Source organism: Calypte anna, chromosome 2 (assembly GCF_003957555.1).
Source record: "Calypte anna isolate BGI_N300 chromosome 2, bCalAnn1_v1.p, whole genome shotgun sequence".
Classification (NCBI taxonomy): Eukaryota; Metazoa; Chordata; class Aves; order Apodiformes; family Trochilidae; genus Calypte; species Calypte anna.
The window spans coordinates 87,468,606-87,490,067 of NC_044245.1; the positions used below are offsets into that span (position 1 = coordinate 87,468,606).

Sequence of the window (21,462 nt, forward strand, 5' to 3'; positions counted from 1 at the left end):
CCCTCTTCTATTTTTGTCTAAAAGCACTTTTTACAATTTCAAAAATAAGCCCATGTTTAAAAATTTGAAATACATTACACTTATAGAAATTTCATAATCCAGTGTTTGTAATTCAAGAAGCTAGGCAGCTTTTAAATTTGTATGCACAGCATATGGGTGAAAATTCTCCTGTTTTGTTTTGGGGATGGTTTTGGTTTTTTTGGTTCTTTTTCGGTTTTTAATTCATTCTGCACATAATCAGTATTTAAAACTACTGCTTTGCTACTGAACAGTCTATGAATTGACTGAAAAATTAAATAACCACATCAGTAAAACATGTGCAAATACTTCTATTTGTAAAAAAACAACAACAAACAAAACAATGTCTAGAAATGCCTGCATGCCTGAGTTTTATGACAAAGGAATATCACTGTAAAAATATTCAGTCTTGTAATCAATAAACATAACCCTCCAGTGTGTTATTATAGACCTTCATTTGTCTTCAGGTTTTACTTGCAAACATTATCGGCTGCACGGCATGAAGGTCATTTTATGGAAGGAACACATATCAGATGTGACAAAGGTAATGTGCTACAGGAGTATCTGTGTTTCCAGAAAAACGCTAGAATAAGCTACTGCAGAGTAAAAAGAAATAAAAATTCTGAATTGCATTAGCTTTTACAAATGACAGATAGTATGAAGATAGTAACTGAAAAGCAAGCATTATTGTTACGTTTTGTTCTACATATTATTAATTTTGTCAGATGAGGCAACTGACATTTCAAACACAAAATGAGAACTTTCTCTGTGCTATCACCTTCATATCATGAACACAAACTCCAAGGGGATCTGTTCTCAGATTTATCCACCCATCTCATATTTATCCAAAAGATAATGTTTTCTGGGGAGAGCAGTTCAGTTTTGGTTTTAATATGGTTGTTCCTTTAAACCTGTCAGTGTTTGGAAACTAAGCAGTTTCACCAGAAATCTAGGCACAGTATCTAAACTGAGTGAGGTCAGTTCAGTATCAGATTCTGAAGTACTCTCTATTCAGGCCAGATGCTTGCAACATCTCTAAAGGTTCTTTGATTAATTGAGGTGAAACCACCCTGTATAACAGGGTCAGCACACACAAGCTTTCATTATTTTCTTCATTTACATCAATTAGAATTATGGAAGGCCTGGGGCTACTCCTGACTTCTAAAAACATGATCTACTCCTAGGTGATGTTTAAATAGAGCACCAGAAAGACGATATCGTATTTCATTAACAAATAAAACTTTTATTTCTTTCATCAATGACAGCAATATTTATATTGGGTGTAATTCTAAAGCAAGTTATTAACATATATCACTCAAGGTGGTCAGACTCTGAAGAACTGGAGCTTGATGTATATCAGAACAATCAATCCAAAGATAGTAATATTCATTTTTTTTTTTGCACAGATTGCAGTCAAGAAAGAACGAACATAAATTCCAGCAGATTCTATGAATTCCAGTTTTCTTTTTATGATTCCTTATTTAAGTGGTGCACAAGCCACTGCTTTGTATTATGGCTTAACTACAGAATGCCTTTACCAGGCTGAAAAAGAAAAAAAAAAAAGAAAAAAAAAGAAAAAAAAAAGAAAAAAGAAAAAAAAAAAAAAAAAAGAAAAAATTAAGTTCAGGTCCTCTACCTTGAAAGCTAGATGAAAGGAGTAAGTCTACCACACATGGAGGTGACATAGTATATCACATGTCAAAATTAGAGAGGGATTCCAGAAGTGAACCAAAAGAAACATGGTATTGATAATCCTGTAATTTTCTACGGTGCAGTGTGTAACAGTAGACATCTCTCCTGTGGATGTTGTGTTCAAGGTGAAATCAATGCCACATTTTCCTTGTCTCAATGTAAGTTATTGCAAGTCACTGTAGCGTTGTCCAGCAAAGCAAAATTTGACTTACCAAGTGTTTTATCAACATGAGCAAGTCAATTACTTGCAGCAACATAGTTACTGCTAATATAGTGAGTATCTGTGCAAAGTTTTAATAAATTTATTCTGAATCATGGAAAACCATGATTTTTAAAATAATATAGAGTCCATACTGTCTCTGTAAATCCAGCCATAAAGGACTGTGAAACTAAATATCCCTTCTGTCTTTTGGAAGGGCTTCTACTTATTCGACATTGTTTTTTCCTATTTCCTTTCCACGCCTCTGCAACACCTTCCAGCCTGTAATATTAGTGACCATATTCATCCTGGAGATAGAGAGTGATAGTAGGAATGGAGCTGAGTGTAGTGGAACAAAGCAATCAGCTGCCTCTGATTACCGAGAAGTGGGTGTGAGCCGGTATCAAATCCACCTGTGCCCAATTAGGGCAGACCCCCTATTGAGCATGTGCAAGACCAGGGGGCCAATAAAAGGTGAAACTCACAGCCACAGACTAGCTCACTCCTGAACACTGTATTACCTTTATTGTACCACTAGCGCTCATCACCTCCAAGGTGAGGCTCTCGTGGTGCAGCTGGTTAAGACCCAGTACTGCAATGCCGAAAGCCCCGGGTTCAAGACTCCACAGAGTAATCTGAGGCGTCCGATTGCTTTGTTCCACTACAGCTGAGTAATACATATTTTTCCATTACTTTTACCTGAAATAATTATTATATACAATGGCTGATGTTATTAATCTACATACCAGACAGTAGTGGAACAGTCTTGCTCTGGCATCAAGAAAGTAGTACAGGCATGGTCTCCTGATGGAGTCCAAGTGGGATCCCAAACCATGAAGTTGGGATTGACCTAAACAGTTCATAATTATTTTATGATCTGAAGTCTGAGAGTCTCACAGAAGTCACAGGGTGGTTTTATCTTTTTATCCTAATTGGTTTTTTTGACATTTGTCCAGTACTGCACTTACCATGGTATGAGTAGGAAAAGTAGATTTTACAGCAGCTCTGATAAATTGTTCTGAAAATTTAAAAAATCTGGTCTGCCTGTGTCTATAAAAATCCATTTGAATATGTCTTTTTACACATTAGTTTTTGCATTCATATGGTTTAAAACCCAGCACTACTTTTCATGGCTACCTGCTTCACACAGTGGGAAGAGAGAGGTACTAAGCTTTTCAGTTTCCCTGATAGAGTAACTGTAATATGCTCAAACAGGCTAGACCACAATTAATAGAAAAAAGCAATTTTCTAAGCCTATTATCAGTTTTTAGAAGGTATCAAACACTAGGAATTAGCTATTGACATGATACATAAACACCTGGCTGTCTAGACAAGCCTATTGGAGCCAACTTCAGGCCTAGAAACTGAAGAAAAAAGAAAGAAAGAATTTGGTTTTTAATATGATTGTCACGGTTTAACACTGGCCCGGCGATTAAACCGAATAACAGACGCTCTCTATTAATCTCTCTCTCCTTGATAGAGAAAGGAGAGAGAATAAGGGAGAGAGACTTATGGGTTGGAAACTAAACTACACAACTTTAATAAAACAGTAGTGATAAATAGGAAAAATTACTAAATATATACAAATATACAGGAAAATGGATACCACATTCCTCCCCCCTCCTTTCCCCCAATAACTCTCACGTCACCACCGAGGCTGCAGGGCAGCCCTGGGAAAGTCCAGGCTGGACTCCTGGAGTCGGCAGCAGTCGGGAACTGGAGGCAGGAACACACAGATATGGGCTGGCACGGATCAGGACCACAGGCAAACGAACGGACGGGATCCTTCCAGGATGCCGAGAAGGAAGGGAAGCAGGAAATCAGGAAATCCGGAAATCCGGCTTGACCCTCGTGATGTCTCAAATTTATACTGAGTGTGACGTATATGGGATGGAATACTCTGTTTGGTCAATTCTGGCATCTATCTTGTCTGTTCCTCCCTAAAGGAGGGTTCAGGTGGGACTTCTTTACTCCTTCTGGAGGGTAAAATATATTCCTCAGAGCTGAGCAGTGTCCTTGGCTCTGCATACCAGTCTCTAGCAGTAACTATAAACATCAAGTGTTATCAATCCTAGAAGCACACACTGTCTGAGAAACTTGCTGTTAATTTCAGCAAGTGCAACTACTTACAAGAGACTTAGCTAAAAGTAAAAGTACAAAACAGAAAATCACCTTTATCCTGGCCCAAACCAGGACAATTAATAGAAAAAAGCAATTTTCTAAGCCTATTATCAGTTTTTAGAAGTTATCAAACACTAGGAATTAGCTATTGACATGATACATACACACCTGGCTGTCTAGACAAGCCTATTGGAGCCAACTTCAGGCCTAGAAACTGAAGAAAAAAGAAAGAAAGAATTTGGTTTTTAATATGATACAAAGAACATAGTTGTTTTCCCTAAAGTAGAAAATCTGATTTAAAAAGATGAGGCAAAATTTAGCTTTCAAGTAATGAGAATCACTGGAAATAGTCAAGGGTGATGATCTGTTTGATACAGTTTTATCATTTGCTGTTCAAGACTGATAGTGATGGGTTCTTATCAGAAGAATCAGAAGCTATTAGAAGCCCTCTCCTATATCTTTAGTGCAGCTTCTGTCTAGCTTTGCAATTTTGAGCATCTTGTTTGCTTTGGGTACTGCTTAATGTTCTCATGTTACGTAGTTCAGATGTGAGACAACTTGAGAACTTGAGGAGCTTCAGGCCTACTGTTTCACATATCTTGGGGGAGAGAAGACAACCTCGTCTCACAAGGTGTTTAACAAGAGCCTACTCAAATATTGCTGGTCAGATCTCTTATGATACATGCATTTGTAGCCATTCTGATCCCATAGCTCAGAACTTTACCAAACTGTGTCTAGTTTGAATAGTGTTCACCTGTAGGCATGTGCATTGCTGCTCTACCTGTGCTGTACTGAACATCTTGAGCATTGCTCTGACTAAAAACTTCATTCTACCAGCTGCAATGGGTAAGTCCTAAGAAAGGCGAGTCTATAAACTGTAAGCTCTGTGGCTGGTAAATCCAAGGTATTTTTTTTTTTGTCCCTAATTTCCCTTTGAGTTTGAGATGAAATGAATGTTAAAAATACACATTACAGTTGGTGGTTAAATGCAGCATGCCACCTAGATGGAGGTTTTTTATCCCACCTGTTGTCATACAAAAGCTTCCTTCAGAAAGCAAAACATTTTTTAATGTGATGTGTTATTACAAACAGTAGATTGCTTGAACAAATATGGATAACATAGCAATTAAGTACTGAGGCAGTAATTATTATCAGAGCACTTTTTTCTCAGTTCATTTACAAAAGTTCACAATCTTCAGTCTTCAAAACCTGGTGTATTTTAGCTGACTTTCTTTTCTATCCCAACACTTCCTAACACCTTTCATCAAAAAATATTTTAATTTACAGATAAATCCAAATACATTTTAGCAGGACTGAATTAGAGACAATAGCGATTAAACACCTAATTACTGACTGGTAATGAAGACCACAGAAGTTCTTGCAAGTGAGGCATAGATAACAAAGGTAGAGTTGATTGAACATATCAGATCTTACAGCTGTGACTGTATGAAGTCTGGAAGGATGTGAGAGGGAAGTGAGACTTCTGCCATATGATCTGTATATGAAATTATGACAGGATCTTTGCTCCATCAGATACTCTGTGTTCAGCTCCTTTTCATGGAAAGGATTTATTTACCCACAGAACTTTGCCCTGAATTGATATTATAATGATTCTTGTAATTTTGGTTTTTCTCTCTATCTGATCTGATATGTTAGATGTTGACAGTAACTTTGAACATATGTTGCTCCTGTAGATTTTGACAGAGTGCTGTTATTTCCTGTATAATAACAGTTTCAATTTCCTGTTCACCATTTTAGTTTTTCATACAGTGATCACAGAATAAAATCTTCAGGGAAGACTGAATATAGTTTGATCTATGAAGATGGCTGATTAATGAAATGATTAAACTCATTCTTTGTACCTAAGAGATAATGTTGAAATGATTACACATTCCCCTTCCTTTTATAAAGCTGGTTTCATGACTATCAAAAATAAGAGAATCTGGTTAAAACTCTTCCACACATTTAAAGTGTTACAAATGCTAACTTAATAGGGGACTGCAATTCAATAATATTAGAAAAAAAATCAATGAATCTTTGCCTATTATGTGTCATACATTTATCTTGAATTAAAAGACCCTTATGCTGGCAGGTTAGACTTTAGAAAAAAAAAACAGTTCACATTACTGTCTATAGTGAACTGGAGTAATTTAGATACCCTGAGCTATAACTAAACTAAGAATAGAATGGTATATTAGGAGTGGGTCCATCAGATGCCAATAGGTACTCTAAGCATGAGAGACTCCCATGGACTAGGTCTAACATGGTGCTGTGAACTGAGCCTGTCAGAAGCTAAAGGTTAGTCAGGTTCCCTTTTGAAGCATTCTTTCTTGCTGAGTTTCATCTGAAAGTAATACTGTTTGTGCTTCTGGACACTCCTCAGGGTGAATGAAACCACCATAATAGAAGATGCTATTAGAAGGATTCACTTCTATAAACACTCCTCATCCAAACTACAGTGACAGTGTATATGCATCTCATACAGCTCTAAAGGACATCTGTGGGATTAATAATAACTCTGTATACTTCGGAGGTTAAAATGTCTGTTAAATCCATCTTGGGTTGCCATTTTTAAATTCCCTGCTAGTTTACATCCACAGCTCAGTGGTAAGTTTTACACAGTTCTTTGGACAGCCACCAGTACATCTGCTTTGCAACCATGACAGGGAAGCTCATGGCAATCCTAGCAATGCCCTAGTGAAGATTTGTTTTCCCCATCTGGGAGATGTCACATGTGGTGATTCAGATACCCTCAGAGATGCACAGGCAAATAAACAACTGGAGAAAAACATCGATTAATAAGGCTTTAATATCAACCTACTCAAACTGTTCTTTAATATGTTTCTGCAACCTCCTGGTGTAACTTCCAATCATGCTGGTAATATTACTAAGGTGTTTTTTGAACCCTCAAGTTGAAATTCTTTTTCTCCTCAATCTTTTGGCTGCCCACTTTCTTTGCCTTTGACTTTTTCTTGGAGCACCCCCATCTAGGACCCTATGAGGCTACAGTTAAATGGTTCCTTTTAACAATTACCCTTCTCAATACCAGCAGGTGCTGTCTGTACTGTCTTGCCCTTAGTCAAAGGCAGGAACCCATTTCCTTCAGGTTGGCCCAAAAGCATCACATAAAATTTTCAAAAAGCAGGACTAAAAGGTCAATTTCCTTCAAACCTTCTTCACATTCTTTAAAGCACACATTATCTGTCATAACTCTTGGTTTAAAATCTTGCTAATTGGAAGTATTTATGGAGCAGATGTTTTAATCATATTGCTAAGTACTTTTAGGGGCCTTCCATGCTTTAGAGTGTGACTTTACCTACTTCATTACATAATATGGATAAGCAATGGTAAGTTCACCTTGAAAAAACACACAAATATACCGTACTTCTGCTGGAAAATATACCCTACTTCACAGGAATTAGCCACCTATTTGCCTTCAGAACCAAGATACCTGGAAATGGACAGGGGCAGCAGAGCTGAACCTCATTGCAACTTGTGATGACAATGAAGACTCTTATTGCGTGACATCTGGACTTACAGTGCGTGTTTATAAATTCTGTTGTTGCAAAGCTACCCTCTGATTATTAGCTGGTTTATTTTTTATCCATCATGATAAAGTTACATGGACTTATTGATATTTTAACTCTACACCAGGAAAATGTTCTGACTCAGAACATTTGTTTCAGAGTTAGCCTATGCGCTATATATTTTGCTACTTAATATTTTACTAATTAATATTTATTTTCACAAGTTTGTAGGTAACAGACTCAGAATAGTGGAGTTTCCTTAGTGCATCCAGTAGAGATGGACAGCAGCAAGAAATGTCTAAAACTTTTATGGAGGTAAGCACTGAAATCTCTAAATTGCTGCTGTGTGTTTTATAGTACAATTCAAAAATACTCTCACCTGCTGGTTTGTGCTGAACTGACCTCCCCCACAATGCAAATTTTGGGTGGTTTATTCCTTTTTTTTTTTTTTTTCTTTCTTCTTTCTTTTTCAGATTGTTTTATTCACCCTGATTTAAAAAAGAAAAACAAACCTTTCAGGATTTCTGTAAGCTGGAGAGTTGGCTGTACATCATTGTGACTGAATATTGAACTAATCACTTCAGTTAACTGTTGGCTATCACTGACAAGAGGGAAACTCAATAAACCATGAATTAGTTCAGAGCTCTATTCAGCTCAATTTGTTGCTGTAAGTTACCTTTTGTAAGTTACAATATCCACTTCCCAACTGAAAAGCTCTTACTAAATCACAGCAGAAGCCAATTTCAGTCATGACCCATGCAGGGCTGCCCTTTTCTTTGCTGTATTCAGCTGTCATTCAAGCCAACCCTTTTCATTAAATACACTGTACCCAACGCTATGAAGCCGAGTTCAAGACAAAGCATTGCAGCTGCATACTACTATTTTAAAAAGTATGTATACACTTTAATCCTCTGTATATTTACTCTCACTGATAAACAACCAGGTGCTTATCCTTTTGAAACATAAAAAAGCAGGAAGCAGATTTTATCCTGCTTCATATCTGAACACATCTGATATCATGACTGTTGATTCATATTCATCTGGTTGTGCAGCACCAAATTCAGTATTCTGAGCTCTCATAGATACAGACTTGAAATTTTTGACTGAGCAGATTCACAAAGTTTAAAATACAGATATTTCCCCTTTGGGGAAAAAGAACGCTGTTATTAGATGTTTATATGTGGTTTTAAATCTGGTTCATAGTTCAAAAATGTTTGGAACTGTATTGCAATAAAATAACTGAGAAACTTTGTGCTTTCAGTGTGACACAGCTCATGGGATTTATTTTTATCTATTATTTTGTCCCTGTCTAAGGTGGATATATTTCTGTTTGTAACTAAACTGTCTGCCTACACAAGTTCAAAATACAGCAATAGTTTTTATTTTTGAAAAGTGATGTACAAAATAACCTAGGCTATTGCTGAAACCAGCAACTGCAATTTTTTATGTTTCTCTTATTATGTTATCTGGAAACATTCCATAACACACATTTTCAAAATAGCACATGGATGACATGATTCACTAACTTTTCACAGTATAATTGGTCCTGCACCATGTTTAAAGAATTAATTCAAATACTTCTGATGTAAGTTTTCATATCCTTTACTCAAAGAGTGCGGATCAGGTAACCAAAGTAGTCCTTGTGGGACTAATAAACTATGAATCCAGTAAAGTCTTGAAGGGGACGTTGCCAGCAACCTGAAACAGACACACACCATGTCCTTTTCAGTGAAGTACAAGAATGTTTTGCAATAGCCAATAGGATAAACACAGCCTAAGAGAGAATAGAATACAACCAAAACAAGATGAGATGCAAGAAATGTATACCAAGAAGATGAGAATGGATTTATTATTTTTTCTTCTTTATTATGATGCAACCTACTAGTATGTTTTCCTGATTATTTTATGCATACATCTTTTTTTTATGGTTCAAGAATAAGAATGAAAATTATACTGTGGACGAATCATAAGCATCCATGTTTCCTAATTCTGGTGAAATTTTCTCTTTGAATGTATCCAAAACTCCTTTATTACAGGATATGATGTGCAGGATGTTCTTTTTCCTATGCAATTTAAATTATTCTCTACTGAAGATTAATATCTTATATCTAGTTTTTTCAATAGATACATTTTTGTACCTATATTCCCTTTGTAGTAAACCATCTAGTTGTAAGTATAATTATTATTATTATTCTTAATTCCACCATTAAACTGAAGAATTAAGCACCCTTAAGTCTGCCTCTTATTGTTCAATTTTTCATCTGTAAACCAAAAAAAAAAGGTATATGTAATTTTTTTCTAATGAATATATTTAGCATCTGAGATAAATACAAACCTAACTTTTTTTATAGCTGTAAAAGTAATCATATTCAGACTGCTACATGTACAGGACGTTCTATTAATGCTTTGTGAAGCTTCCAGTCTCAGATTTCACACCACAGTGAAAAGCACAACTGTGCACTTTTAGTCAGCTGGAGAAGTAGAGTCTGTTCATACTAACCACATTGTAGATCACATTAGCTTTCTAGACATGAGAGACTTACCTAGGAATCCATGTTAGCAAAACTGTGCAAAATTCACTCTAGGCATGTCAACTCCTGTTGCGGTTGTATCCTCCCTTCCAAATGCTATTTTTTCCATAATTATTTTTTCTTCACACTCATATTTAAAATGAAACTGGTTGCAGAAGTAGTTAAAGGATCTCACAGTACTTAAAGACCTGGCTTGGCAGCAGCCACTACTGCACAGTCACCAGCCTGCAAATGTTTCCATACGCCCAACCTGCAGCTGTCAGGGTAGCTCATGAGCTAGCAAATAACTCTTGCACTGTCCAAAACAAAATCTTACTCTGTACTTTATACCAAGGTAGCAAACAGGACAACAGAAACCAGTGCAAATTGCTTAGTTAAGAATACCTAAGAGAGGAGAAGAGGTGGGCTAGATATCCATTAACCTTCACCTAGTGTTGATGTTCATCGTGGAGCTGTTTCAAACCAGAGCATGCCTCCATAGGTGAGGTGATTTCACCTGATGCACTTTCATTTTCCACAGATGCAACTCCCCACCTTCCAGATATGGTGTTTAGGTAGAGCAGACAGTGAACAATTGTCCAGGCAATTTTGGTTTTGAATAAAGAGGATGACCAGGATAAAAATATTGCTCCCCAGAAACCCCCCCTGGGACATGCTACAGGCACTCTTACTCAGTGCAGGTTAACAGCTTGGATCCAAAGACACAGTGAGAAAGCACCCAGGAGAGGGAAGCACAAATCTTTTCTTCAGAACAACAAAGGAAAAATTACTTAAGGTAAAGCAGCTTGTGCAACTACAGAGTAGTTCACACTCTGAATAATGCTATGAGTAGTGCTACAGGCCAGAAGAGCTGTTTGGAAACTCACTGAGCTTCACATACCCTGACTGACACTGTCATCCTTAGCACCAAGGGAGATAAAACCAATGATGCTGGCAGATTGCAAATTCATTGATTTCATGCTCAGGGAGCATTGCTGAAAAATCTGTCTGAATGACAGACATATTCTTACTCAGTAAAGTCAATTAGTTGTCTCAGAAGCCCAAGCAGAGTATTAGTCATAAAGCTGGATGTTATCATACAGGGGGGCAAACACATACTTATGTGCAGTCAGGAGGGTTTGTTGTCTTCTCACAGACTTCTCTTTCAAAACATTGACCCAGCACTGAAGTGCTTGTGCCTTTGCTTAGACATACTAGCATTTATGTAACAGGCACCTGACCCTTTCTGTCAAGATCCTTAATCTAAATCAAATATGACTATATGAACATATAAATCATGTTTTCTTTTCAAAAGCAATACAAGCTCTGCTTCATACATGACAAATCTAGAAACACAAAGTTAAAACTGTTTATTAATACATACCTGGAGTCCACAATAAAACCTCAACTCAACCTGCAAGATTTAACCATCCATTCAAGCTCTAACCTTTTCTTCATGCTAGTAGTGCAGAGGTTCTTGAAAGTTGAGAGAGTTCATTTCAAACTCTTGTTCTAAAACGATGTGAACTTGTTCCAAAGCTCTTACCTAAAGGCCATGAAGCAGAATCTGGAGGCCAGCTCTTTTCCCCCCATTCCCTGCTTTTCTGAGTGAAAGCACAAAACACAAGGCTAGTGAATAGCTTTCAAACCTGGCCTTCTTTCAACAAATGTGTTTTTAGATATAAAGTAGAAATCTCATTGTGAAAAAAAAATTTTTTCTTTTTCCTGCCTAGCAGTGGTAAAGGAGAGTTTTGGGGAGAGAAATGGCTTTTAGCTGCTTTGAGCTGAGAACTACACATAGGCATACCAATTTCTCTAACCACTTATGAACTACAAGAAGTTTTTCTTGCTTTATAGGGGCTTTTACTTTTGCCACAATTTGGAAAGGAGCCTTTGTGAAGAGCTGATTATGTGAAAATGTCTCCCACATTAAGTTCTTTGGAAGACAGGCAGCAGGGCCACTGCTGACTGCTCCTCCCAAACAGAACTCTGCATTGTGAGAAGGAAGGTGCTGAGCATGCTGAAGCCTGGGGAGCATCTGCCAGCAGAAGTTCAGGAGCAGCAAATTCCAGCACACAGAGAGATTAAGCACCATCTTTGCTTTACCCAAGGTGGGAAGGGTTTCTTTGAAACAACCAGAGGGACTCTGCTCCAAACCTCGTAAATGGAGAATAAAAATATTGTGGTTTGCTTGTTTGTTTTATTGCTCTTGTTGGAGACTATAGTGAAAAAACTTATTTCATCAAAACTGATTATGAGCTGTCAGAGAAGACCTCTGGGGCTTATGATTTGTTTATCCTTGTTTCCATTTTTCTGTTTTCCAAAAGCTTTTGAAAAGGGTAACACTCTACATAAGATAGAGTAGCAGCTAGAAAAAATTTCAGTAGCAAGTAAAGTCCCTCAGGACTGTGCCTGTCACCTATTTAGAGGAACAAATGGAGGCTCTGTAGGTTACACAAGCTTTTTACTAGGCTTCACCAGGTTTTTTCCCAGCTGTAAATAATCCTTCTTCCTTTGCATTTTCTCAGGCAAAAGAGTTTTGTCAGATTTTCCCTTATTTCACTGTGCATCTATGATCTGTACAGAGTCCTTTTAGTTTGTACTACATCAGATGACCCTTAAAGGAGGCAGAGATCTACCATGTCACACAGAATGCATTGCCTCTGTATTCACTTTGCTTTGCTACACTGCAGATTTTCTCTGAGTAACATCTTTCCTCTGTCTATGCAGCTGACATAGAGGACCATGCCTACACTGATGAAGTAATAAAAAACTGAAATAATAATAAAAATAAAAAATAAAAAAATTGAGGTCCAAACATTTTGGAGAATTTAAAAACAAAGTAAATCAATAAAACCTTAAAAATTTAAATTACCTCATTTTTCCTTACATGTGCCTGGAAAGCATTCTAGGGTGTAAGCACAAGGTTTCAGAGAAAAATACTCTGGCAAAAATTTCAAGTAGATTGTTTCTATTTTAGTTGAAATTGGAGATAGGACAAAGCAGGATTTAAAAAAAGAAAACGCTGAGCATGAGGAACGAAGGGAGATTCCTTTGGTCTCCTTGTCATAGTTTTGAACACGTAAAAGCCTGATATGAGCTAAAGGCTGCTGTTCTTCTCTTTGGAATGCATGTATGATTTCAAACAAACAAAGATGCTTAACAAATGGAAAGATTAGTATTTCTGCACATTTTGAATGAGTCATGTGTTATAGTATCCTAATTCTTTTTCTTCAATCCAATTTTCTACAAAGCACACATTAAACATCATAAATGCATGGATATTTTTACACATTCAAGACTTTTCAATGGATCTTCAAAACAAGAAAGTGTTCACAAGAATGTGACCCTCTAGAAATATAGTATTACATTTTAAATAAGAATGGTTAATCCACATTTTTATAATAATGCTTTCTTTTATGATGCGCTGCCTGAATTATTATTATTTTGATTTGGATACAAAAGGAAATTGAGTGTGTTGGATAGTGTGTTTGTAGGGGAACTGGGGCAAACTTACCTCTTTAGTCTTAGACCACAAATTCCTTCATTGGATGCATGCTTCTAAGCAACATAATCCTGAAATAATTTTATCAATAGGAAAGTTACAGAAGTTGTAATGGCTTGTATAAGCCTGTTGCTACTGTATGTTCAAACTTTAATGATGGGTTGTATAATAAAGTTTTCTCTGTGTCTTGCAAAGTAAGAGCATTTATTTGCATAAAACAATTTTACCTGTAATAATTTCAAAAAAACGGTCTGAGACCCTCCTTTGTTTTCTTGTCAGGCCAGTCCTCCCAGTATTTTGATACTGATACATTCAATTGGTCCCCCAAACTAGGAGTTCCAACCTACTTCTGTCTTTTCACCTTAAATAGCTTCCCTGTAAACTTGTGGCTGTGCTTCATTTTTCTATTTTCCAGCAATGGGTAAAAAGACTGAGACAACTGCAGGACACAGGTGTTGATGTTTGAAATTATTCATCTCCCCCGTAGTGCCTCAAACTAAATGGTTGACATTTTATGCTGGTTTTAACCATAAATTAATCTCGGTGGGTATTTGACGAATATGGGGTTAGCCTTTGTGCGTATATCGTTTTGTGACTTTTTTGGAAAAACTTGTTTCTGGGACCTGGCTTCCTACACAATAATATTCCTCAGATTCATGAGGAACTTTACTCCCACAATTGCACAAACAAGCAAACTCATAAAAAGAGGTTCACCAGTTCTCTGTAAATGTGTCCCATTATGTTCCTATACCTGATGGCACACTGCATCTTGAGCGTTGTTAAATCTTTTAATTAAAACATGTTAACAAAGCCTAAGAAAAATAAATGAAACTACTCACAAGGAAATTAAATTGAGAAGCTAAGCTCATTTATAATTATTGTATTTCAATTAGGCTTTACTAGGGTTGGGTGAAGGGAGAGATAAAAAGAAACTACTTTGATGTCTGAGTTTCATAAATATTTCTAGTGTCCTGTTTGTGAAGTCCACAATATTAATGATAACAGTTTATGGTGTGCAAGTTTTTTCATGCCAATTGCTATACTGAAGAATTCAGTCATAGTGTTACATCGAAACATGTTAAGGCTCAGCCCCTAGGTTTTGTAAAGCAGGTTTGCTGCATTGCATTCAGTGGAAATACAACTACTCACACCTCTGATTCACGGATTCAATAAACTTTAGAGTTACTTTTAGAATTTCTGGTTCATTCTACCAGGTGATTCCTAAATCAGGTTCAAATCTCTTAGTTGGATTAGAATATATTTATTAGACAGCAAAAGTGTACCTTATTTCTCACTAATATTTATCAAAATTTAGCTTTCAGTTTTTCCAGCTTAACTTCCACTTCCAAATTAAGGAGTCATGAAAAATCAGAGATCTTCCACTGATAGAGATGCTCATGTCAGGAACACTACAAACTTCTACCACTATATAATGTTTTTTCCTCAGGTTTTAAAATACAAAAGTTCTAAAATCGTTTTTTCACTACTCACTTTTCCATTTTTTTGGGTTAATTAATGAATTAAAAGGTATTAAATCTGGAAGACCTAATCCTAGCTACTTTATTACACATAATCTTCTGTTTGCAACAGCACTGCTTTCCTAAACTGCAATAACTTTAAAAATAATTATGTCCTGGTTTGGGCAACAAATTACCATTGAAAAAAGTACTGCCATACGTTTATTTTTCCACCCAAAGTTTCTGAACATAAAGATCAAATAAATTTAAAAAAAAAAAATCCTGATTTTCTTTGTGATTTTCTTAAATCTTTTAGGGTAGTGCTTGTTACAAGTGTGATCTTTTCTTAAAGCATATGGAAATATCCATTCATTTTCATAGGGATGACCTTAGATGAGCGAAGTTAATGATGTACTTACTGGAAACAGATTAGGAGGCTGATAGATACTACTGCACGGTTTTCATCATACTATTATGATCATTAAAAAAACATTCCTTTGTTTAAAAAAATCTTTAATTTTATCATCAAGTCATTGATTTTTTTCCCCAGTGAGAGAAAGGCATTGAGTGATTCACTCAAGTTGTTTGGGTGAATTAGTTCTAATGGATTTCTCTGTATTTGTTTTGTTAACTTCTGTCACCACCAGGAAATGAGCTCATCACTTAATCTGAAAAACCTAAAGCAACTATCAGGCATGCTTTGTGCAGGCAAGTGATTCAACAACTCATCCAATCAAAATAATCTGGGAAAGAAAGCCACGGTATAAAACTAGATTTTAAAGCTGAGTCCAAGGTTATTTTTTTACTCTAAAAACACACACCAGATCTAACTTAAAGTGTGACTTTATCACTTACCTGTTCCTTCCTCTTGCCCTCCCAGCATCATTCTTCAGAAGAAATTTAGACAGATTTGACACTTCCTAAAAATACTATTTGCTAGTGGTTTCTTGGCTTCCATGGTAGCCGTGACACTATCCCAGGCTTCCTCTCCCTCCAGATGTCCAAAATATTTGGTTATATTCAGATGTGCTCTCTGTCTCACAGCTAGTTGTGCATTCACATCAAGTTAACATCACTCAAGGTCTCTTGTTTCCCACTGTGTTTCAATGTGCTAAAGATAAAGCACAGCTCCAGAAGACCATTGAAATGCTAAGAGCGTTTCTGTGAAATGATTGAAGTCATTTTTGTGAAATTACTCAGATCCGTAATTGCTGTTGGCATACTGTAAATGCCACATAGTCTGTTGATGTGACTTTCTCATACTACTTATGTGGGTCAAGAGGAAGATAAATGTAAAGCAGAAGGCTTTTGGCTTGTCTGGGTTGGGCTTTTTGGTACTTTTTTCTCCTGGGAATTTGGTTTTTTTGTTTGTTTGCATGGTTTTTTACAACTCTTTGTTTCCAAAACCCCTGATTAAAATCACAAAGTAGAATTATCAGGTTGGAAGGGACCTTCAGAGGTCTCCAGGTCAGCTGCTTGTTCAAAGCAGGGTAAGCTATGAAACCAGGTTGACCAGGGGTTTATTCAGTCTTCTAAACCTTCAAGGAGAGAGAGTGCACAGCCTCTCAGTAATTTCTGGGCAACCTCTTCTAGTGCTTGAATGTACCCTAGCTGAAAAATATTTTTCCTTTTTGAGAACGTCTCTGTTCCCTGTTTCAATTTACAGCCATTGTAACTTGTTCTTCCACCATGCAACTCAATCAAAAGCCTCTCTTCATCTTCTTCATAACATCACTTTGTGTTGAAAAGCTTCTTTCTTCCCTGAAAAAGTTCTCTCCTCACCAGGATGAACAATCCCTTTTACCTCATCCTTTTCACACTGGTTAAATGTTCCAGAAGTCTTGGTGGACCTCTGCTGAACTTAGTACAGTTTATAAATAATTTTCTTACACAGGGAGGATAGATGCAGTTTAGCAGTGCCATGCATAAGGAAATATTCCTGATCTAGTGTCTCCTAAATGAACAAGAGCTCCTGGTGACTGAAACAGCATTGACTTGGACATTTTGGGATCACAACTACACTTGGTGGAGGACTTTCATAGCATAGAATTGTTTTGAGCAGCAGTACAAAAATATGTTATATAAATGAACACAAGCTGTAGTGTAATCTCCATTGCTGGGGGCAGTTCCAGGAATTTGGAATAGTTTTTCAATTCAATATAAGGATGTTGTTAATGTTTAGGGAACCAGTTACCTATAAACCTGTCCCTCCATCCAGGTCCTGGTAAGACTCGGGGCCTTGAGATACGTAAGTGTAGCAGATGCATTTTAAGGACTGTGCTTCAGTACTTTAAGAATTATCTTCTCTAGCTGGCTATTAAAACAGAAATTTTCCAGCGGTGTTTTAAAGCCCTCTACATTGTGTTGAATGGGTCATGACCAAACATGCTACTGGTTTCTGCATCTTGTCTGATAATAATATATTCCTTAAACTTGCCACAACTGTTCAGCAATGCTATCAGACTGCCTCCAGTTTATTATACCAACTGCAACCCCTCCTTGACAGCAGAATTGAAATCACCACATCCAGAGGGAAAATGGGTGTGAAAGTAAAGAAAGATCTGGTGGTTTCTTTCACGCATTTCCAGAAACTGTCAAAATTTGTGACCCACTATATTTATCATTCCAATATTCATTTTGAATTAATATACAGTATTTTTCTTGAATTTCTTCTTTTGTCATAAGTTGTAGGAATCAGTGTCACAAGTAATAATGATACAAAATGATGGAAAAGTGAGAAAAGAATATGCGATGCTCAATACTCAATGTATTCACCAATGGTTAATAAATATATACTTACACAAGAATAATAATAAGCATGCCTGCTCTTTAGTCATATCAAGAATGATGTTCACCTTAACATTCATTTTTTCAAACTGTATTAAATATAGCAATAACAATAACTAATGCCACACCATACTTCAAAGTGCATAGTATATTAAAGAATTTAAAAATATCTTATTGTTCTACAGGATTAACTATATCTTTATTTCCACATTATTTATTACTTATTTCTTTAGTAAGTGGAAAAAGCACTGATCCCTCAAGTGTTTAAATGCCATTTAAGCTGCTGCCTCAGCACACAACATTTTCTGTTACAGACACACTTATTACAGAATAATGGGCAAGGAAAGCTCTGCTCAGACCACGTGTAGCTGATCCACTGTCCGCTGGAGAAAAGAAATAGGGAAAAGTGCTGGTTTAACATACCAGCCATCAAACTAGGCCCAGTTTAAATTCCCCCTCCCCCAGCTCACCCGCCTTGTCTCTCTCTCTCTCTCCCTTTGTTAGATTCACACACTCTGCTTTTCCAATTGCTTTAGCCCGAAGCAGTTGACATTTACCCCAGCTAGATAATCGAGGAATAACATTTGCGTTACAGTTTAACATGACCTCTGCCTCTACAGCTCTTTTTAGATTACCTTCCCCCCCAAAAAATGGTTGCTGACACCATGGTGAGGCAGGAGGTGGGAAAAAAAGAAAAGAGAAGCTTATTATTGCAGTGGCACAGTCAATGTCATGAGAAGCTGCTCTGCCCTTTTCAGTTGTGGGTGAGCAACTATTAAGGAAAAGGTATTAAAAGGAGGAACAACTGTGATGTGAGGGACACACAGGTTAAGCTCAAAGCAAAGGTTAATGGATTGACTGTTACCTGTGTATGAGGCTTAATGTTGGTCTATACACAAGAGAATTGCCTCTACATTGTATTTTTTTCATGGAACTAAATTAAAGGGCTAATTTATTCCAGCATAAAAGAGTGAGATGATGCTGTAGTTGTTCTTGTTTTAATACACAAGGACACATTTTCAATTCAAACTGTTTGCTGTTTATTTCCATCACAGTGTGCTATAGGAAGAAAATGACATACTTGGCTAGAGACAGTCCCTGGAATCCTCAATGGAAGAATTTTAATGTTAGTCAAGGAAACTAGAAAGAGTTCATAATAATAGTTTGATAGATATATTATATTTTAAATGCAGAAAGTGGGGTTTAAAATTGTGCACATCAAAAAAAAAAAAAAAAAAGAGAGTGGCATTTTTTCAGGAGCGGAAGAGAAAAATTATTCAGTATTTCCTCCAGATATCTGTTTTTCATATTTAAAATTCAGCTCTGTATTATTTGTAAAATAAATGTTAAACCTCAGTGTGGGCAAATTTTTAGAAGAGTTTCAAGCAAGCAGATCAGCATATAACTGGTATATGAAGAGTTAACGTAAATTGAGAAAGGTATTCCTCCTGAGTAAATTACTCAGTCAAACCACTGTCTATACAGTAAAAACAGATTATCTGAGTCCTAATTCCAGGATAACCCAGTACAGGCTGAAGTATTCCATGTTATTTTTTTCAGTTATGCCGTCTTGAACATGCAAAACTATTTTGTATTTTTAATGTTTTTATTACTGTCAAGATTATGGAATAGAATTATAGCATTGTCTTCTTTCTTTGAGTGAATTTAAGTAAAATATTCTTGGTCAACAGTGACAGAAGACAAATGTATTTAAAATGAAAGGAAAACAACTATTATCTGGTTTAGGCCATCTGTGGATTTTGAACTTTGTAGAGGCTGTTTCATCATGATCAATTTCATTATCTAGGCTTTCTCCTAAACACCACCTTCCACTTGATTAAATCATGTTTTCAGGGAAATCATAGTTTTTCAGGGAAAAACTAAACATTAAAAAGAAGCATGAAAGCTAGAAGAGAAGAAAGAGACAAATTGGCCAAATATTCAGAAACTGCCATCTAAAACTTAAATCATTTTCCCACTTGCCTGTAATTTTGGGACGGAGGCTCACCAAAAGCAATACATAACAGAATTCCAAATCATAATTACTTGGATCACCAAGAGTAAACAGCAATATTTTAATGCATTGGAATAATAACATTTAAACAACTGACATTTTTTTATATAGCTTGTTAATATCTTTCTTAAAATATGACCTGCCATTCTGCTTCCTTGCCCATGTTGAATCATTCCCTGCCATTAATTTTTGGGTATATTTGTCCAAATTTCTTTTTAATTTCTCAGGTGAATTCCAGCATTTCTCATGGAAGACTATTCTGAAGCTTAAGATATTCTATTGCCCAGAACTTCTTTTCCAGTATTCATTGCTACACACTTTCTCTTATTTCAAATGTTTTTCAGCACGAAGACTGGGTTATATCCTCACACATTTAAACCACCAGCAGCTGGTAAGATTGCATTAAGAGCAATTCTTCCCACTAGAAGACTTCAATCCTTATGAGTTATAATTATAACTTCCTTAGACTACTTTTTATTATTTATAAGCATATTTATTTCTTAAATATTTGCTTAATAAGCACAGAAAACTGCCATATATTCTCAGCTAATACTGTGAAATTAACGACGAAACTCCTTTTTTTTCATTTAAGTCTATGGCATTTGGCCCAGACACAGATTGTTGGACGAGACTCAAATAATGTAATATAAAAAGCTGTGTAACTATTTCCCTACTGTAAAAGGATGAAGTAGTATAGTTAATAAAAAATGAATGCTCAATGTTGTTTTTTGATGTTTTGTTTTGGTTTGTTTTTGGTGGGGTTTTTTTATTTATTTTGGAACTTGTTTACACAATCTGAGGCTCTTCTTGTGGTCTTCAGGGCTCCAGTGAAGGGTTGCTTTTTGCTTTTGGTCACAGAGCAGTAGTACAGTTTTGGGTGCTCCAAACATTAAATGAAATTTTGAAGGCAACAGAGTGTTTCTGAAAAGCAGCACTTTATATTCCTGAATGCGCCGAAGTCAGCACAAGACATGAAGGGGATTTTTCCATACAAGTGAAATATATGGCTAGCAGGTCATTCCCAATAATGTCTCTTCCCTCTAACAAAGGAACAGGGTGTAAGGAGAGGAGACTGCTCTATACTCATGACCAGGTACAAAGAGTGATCTTCTTTCACTGAAATATGGGCAGACGTACCAATGACCAGGTCTCATTTTTTGTTGTGTATTACCAAATGACTTTTAATTCAACTCTTTTTTAAAGGGTGACATCACCCAGACTGATGTTAAAAGTTCATCAGAGGAAGAGGAACAGAAATTTAAGCTGATGTACCAGATCCATCTTGAACAGATTTTAAAGTTTTCCTACATTAGCTTCTAGGAAGCCTACAAATGCTCAAAACCCCCATAGCTCAAGGTTAGAGAAAATATGGTGCCAAGCAAGAGAGAGACCTCCTGTGTCAGCAAACCCATCCTGTCACTCTCCTGCAGGATTTGTAAGGAGATAGATGGGATGCAGTGGTGGAGAGGGATGGGCATATGTGAGGTGAGCACAGCAAGATGACAGTGTTGGCAATACCTTGTGTTTCATCTTCTTCAGGGGTAGTGCTGTGTGTCCAAAGTTCAGCAGCAAGGAGGGAGCTGAACAGCACTAAGCAATGATTAGGAAACTACGTCCTAGACATACTACTAG

General features: G+C 36.6%; 2 long non-coding RNA genes across 2 annotated transcripts; one reads left to right on the top strand and one right to left on the bottom strand.

Annotated features, from left to right (window-relative positions):
• Positions 1 to 481: 481 nt before the first annotated feature.
• Positions 482 to 8,102, top strand: LOC115597869. Its single transcript, XR_003987211.1, has 3 exons — positions 482 to 562; positions 7,782 to 7,872; positions 8,031 to 8,102. It is a non-coding gene; the product is annotated as an uncharacterized LOC115597869 (long non-coding RNA).
• On the bottom strand, positions 1,284 to 10,304 carry LOC115597868. The gene is made up of 3 exons (XR_003987210.1): positions 10,101 to 10,304; positions 2,656 to 2,759; positions 1,284 to 1,560 (listed from the first exon to the last, which is right to left on the bottom strand). It is a non-coding gene; the product is annotated as an uncharacterized LOC115597868 (long non-coding RNA).
• Between the last annotated feature and the right edge of the window lie 11,158 nt (positions 10,305 to 21,462).